This window comes from Girardinichthys multiradiatus, chromosome 12 (genome assembly GCF_021462225.1).
Source record: "Girardinichthys multiradiatus isolate DD_20200921_A chromosome 12, DD_fGirMul_XY1, whole genome shotgun sequence".
Lineage (NCBI taxonomy): Eukaryota > Metazoa > Chordata > Actinopteri > Cyprinodontiformes > Goodeidae > Girardinichthys > Girardinichthys multiradiatus.
The window spans coordinates 40,619,318-40,624,138 of NC_061805.1; positions in this window are offsets into that span (position 1 = coordinate 40,619,318).

Sequence of the window (4,821 nt, forward strand, 5' to 3'; positions counted from 1 at the left end):
CCTATCTGAATTTATATATACTATCCAGCTGTGTTTTTTGCTAACAAATGTACACTGACTATAAAAAGTTAGCTGGGTAATGAAATGTTGATTTCCCCAACAGGATTATCATAAAATGTTTTTTTAAGAATGGATGAAGCAGTATAGAAAATGACTGATTGACTGGCTGTTTTTTTGAGATCACTATGAAGAAAAAAACCTCCAATTCATACTTGTATTTGGATTGATGACATCACAGGAGGCACAAGAATTGACCTATCAGATGGCATTGCTAAACACTTAGGATGAGCAGCTTTTGCCAGATTTTCTCTGAACTCTAACTACTTTTACTTACCCAAACAACTTCTTTCTCCCTGACTGTCAAGTGATGGGATTTTTTTCTACATTTTTTCTTTGATAGAATGATTGCATAGACCATCGGTCCCCAACTTAAAATAGCAGGAGCTCCGCCATCATGCCAACACTTTGGGGTCCGAACATTTTAAATCAACAGACAAAAATATATATTTTTTATTTTTATTTAATATTTAATTAACACTATAGTTTTTGTTTTTTAGCTATTGACCAATTAATCATATGCCTATAAAATCATCAAGTGCAATCCAATTTAAGTACCAATATTAAACGTAGTTTGAATGGCACAGTCGAGCTGGATCTGTACATCGTGGTATAACAATTCCGCTCTCTTTGTTTTGCTGTAAGAGACTATGTTTTCAGCCATATAGCTTGCTCATATTGTCACTCTTATAGACTCATATAGTAAGTTTTTATTTATTCTCCTTTTCCTACCATCAAACCCAGGTGGATAGCTTTGGTTGAAGTTATATGTTTGGTTTCATAATTTTTCTTTAGATTTCCACTCTTCCAACTGATTCAAAACATATAAGGCAGACTGGCCTTACACCCTAAGGAAGTTAAAATTAAAGTGTATGCTTCTGTCCATTCATCTTTAAATGTGTAATTTTCATAGTCCACTTTATGTATTTTTTGACAACTGTGCACCAGCAAGTCAATGTACTGTCAGCAGGCATGAGCTCCCTAGCTAGTAACTTAACAGCTATAAGCAGAAATATTAATAGCATCACAGATGCTACACTGACGACTGGAGATGGAGCTTCACCTGCCATAGATTCAGCCATTAGTGGGTGAGTGGAAACACAACTAGTAGAGACACAACCGAGTAGAGAGACTCCGTTGTTGTCATTTTCTGGCGGTTGGCATGCAACAATATGGTGCATTACTGCCACCAGCTGGCTTGAAGTGTGGACCAGAATGTCACTGACCCACATAGCTGCTCGCCACGCCTGTTCAAGAATCAGACGTACAGTGCCTTACAAAAGTACTCGGCCCCCTTGAACTGGTCGACCTCTTACCACATTTCAGGCTTCAAACATAAAGATATAAAATTCTAATTGTTTCTAAAGAATCAACAACAAGTGGGACACAATCGTGAAGTGGAATGAAATGTATTGGATGTGTCAAACCTTTTTACCAACTAAAAAACTGAAAAGCCCCTTTACTTTCAGTGCAGCAAACTCACTCCAGAAGTTCAGTGAGGATCTCTGAATGATCCAATGTTGTCCCAAATGACTGATGATGATAAATAGAATCCACCTGTGTGTAATCAAGTCTCCGTATAAATGCACCTGCTCTGTGATAGTCTCAGGGTTCTGTTCAAAGCACAGAGAGCATCATGAAGACCAAGGAACATACCAGGCAGGTCCGAGATACTGTTGTGGAGAAGTTTAAAGCAGGATTTGGATACAAAAAGATTTCCAAAGCTTTAAACAACCCAAGGAGCACTGTGCAAGCAATCATATTGAAATGGAAGGAGTACCAGACCACTGCAAATCTACCAAGACCCGGCCGTCCCTCTAAACTTTCATCTCGAACAAGGAGAAGACTGATCAGAGATGCAGCCAAGAGGCCCATGATCACTCTGGATGAACTGCAGAGATCTACAGCTGAGGTGGGAGAGTCTGTCCATAGGACAACAATCAGTTGTACACTGCCCAAATCTGGCCTGTATGGAAGAGTGGCAAGAAGAAAGCCATTTCTCAAAGATATCCATAAAACGTCTTGTTTAAAAATTGCCACAAGCCACCTGGGAGACACACCAAACATGTGGAAGAAGGTGCTCTGGTCAGATGAAACCAAAATCGAACTATTTGGCCACAATGCAAAACGATATGTTTGCCATAAAAGCAACACAGCTCATCGCCCTGAACACACCATTCCCACTGTCAAACATGGTGGTGGCAGCATCATGGTTTGGGCCTGCATTTCGTCAGCAGGGACAGGGAAGATGGTCAAAATTGATGGGAAGATGGATGGGGCCAAATACAGGACCATTCTGGAAGAAAGCCTGTTGGGTCTGCAAGACCTGAGACTGGGACAGAGATTTATCTTCCAACAAGACAATGATCCAAAACATAAAGCCAAATCTACAATGGAATGGTTCACAAATAAACATAACCAGGTGTTGGAATGGCCAAGTCAAAGTCCAGACCTGAATCCAATCGAGAATCTGTGGAAAGAGCTGAAGACTGCTGTTCACAAACGCTCTCCATCCAACCTCACTGAGCTCAAGCTGTTTTGCAAGGAAGAATGGGCAAGAATTTCAGTCTCTCAATGTACAAAACTGATAGAGACAAACCCCAAGCGACTTGCAGCTGTAAGTGCAGCAAAGGGTGGTGCTGCAAAGTATTAACACAAAGGGGCCGAATAATATTGCATGCCCCACTTTTCAGTTTTTTATTTGTTAAAAAAGTTTGACACATCCAATATATTTCATTCCACTTCACGATTGTGTCCCACTTGTTGATTCTTCACAAAAAAGTTTAATTTTATATCTTTATGTTTGAAGCCTGAAATGTGGCAAGAGGTTGACCAGTTCAAGGGGGCCGAGTACTTTCGCAAGGCACAGTAAATGAGAAAAAAGCTCACTGGCTCTGGATTTGGATGGGAGTCCGCGGTTTGAGGACACCTGGCAGAGACTATATTGCAGGTGCATGTAAAACTCGTGGGTAATGCAGGGATTCTGCTGCAAACACTGATAGGATTGAATAATCATGGAATAATATCAGAACACCTCTACTAAGACATGGTTTTTTTACCGCCTAGGTCAAAATGATTGCTGAAATCTGAGGACGCAATCTGACCATTCTAGTCTACTCTTGTCCTCTTCAATAGCAGCTCCAATGTGTTTTAGTTACCAAACTTGCCTGAAATTCATTCTCTGTATCACATACAGGTCCTTCTCATAATATTAGCATATTGTGATAAAGTTCATTATTTTCCATAATGTAATGATGAAAATTTAACATTCATATATTTTAGATTCATTGCAAACTAACTGAAATATTTCAGGTCTTTTATTGTCTTAATACGGATGATTTTGGCATACAGCTCATGAAAACCCAAAATTCCTATCTCACAAAATTAGCATATCATTAAAAGGGTCTCTAAATGAGCTATGAACCTAATCATCTGAATCAACGAGTTAACTCTAAACACCTGCAAAAGATTCCTGAGGCCTTTAAAACTCCCAGCCTGGTTCATCACTCAAAACCCCAATCATGGGTAAGACTGCCGACCTGACTGCTGTCCAGAAGGCCACTATTGACACCCTCAAGCAAGAGGGTAAGACACAGAAAGAAATTTCTGAACGAATAGGCTGTTCCCAGAGTGCTGTATCAAGGCACCTCAGTGGGAAGTCTGTGGGAAGGAAAAAGTGTGGCAGAAAACGCTGCACAACGAGAAGAGGTGACCGGACCCTGAGGAAGATTGTGGAGAAGGGCTGATTCCAGACCTTGGGGGACCTGCGGAAGCAGTGGACTGAGTCTGGAGTAGAAACATCCAGAGCCACCGTGCACAGGCGTGTGCAGGAAATGGGCTACAGGTGCCGCATTCCCCAGGTCAAGCCACTTTTGAACCAGAAACAGCGGCAGAAGCGCCTGACCTGGGCTACAGAGAAGCAGCACTGGACTGTTGCTCAGTGGTCCAAAGTACTTTTTTCGGATGAAAGCAAATTCTGCATGTCATTCGGAAATCAAGGTGCCAGAGTCTGGAGGAAGACTGGGGAGAAGGAAATGCCAAAATGCCAGAAGTCCAGTGTCAAGTACCCACAGTCAGTGATGGTCTGGGGTGCCGTGTCAGCTGCTGGTGTTGGTCCACTGTGTTTTATCAATGGCAGGGTCAATGCAGCTAGCTATCAGGAGATTTTGGAGCACTTCATGCTTCCATCTGCTGAAAAGCTTTATGGAGATGAAGATTTCCTTTTTCAGCACGACCTGGCACCTACTCACAGTGCCAAAACCACCGGTATATGGTTTACTGACCATGGTATCACTGTGCTCAATTAGCCTGCCAACTCTCCTGACCTGAACCCCATAGAGAATCTGTGGGATATTGTGAAGAGAACGTTGAGAGACTCAAGACCCAACACTCTGGATGAGCTAAAGGCCGCTATCGAAGCATCCTGGGCCTCCATAAGACCTCAGCAGTGCCACAGGCTGATTGCCTCCATGCCACGCCGCATTGAAGCAGTCTGTTGGATGGGTGCAAAAACTTGTTATCACTCATGTAAAAACATTGTGTTGCAAGGCACCTGCACTATGCCTTCCTCCCTGTGTGTGTGAGATCATTGTTATCTCTGTGTGAACCAGCCTCCTTTCTGTCTCACACACACACACCCTGTCTGAACTGTCTGTTGAATTGTGTATATAAATAAAGAGATAGGGTGTCAAAACTTTGTAGTTTCACTGCAAAGTGGGCTACCCTTGCTGCAAGTAACTCTGACTGTATCGTTCTTACCTCTGA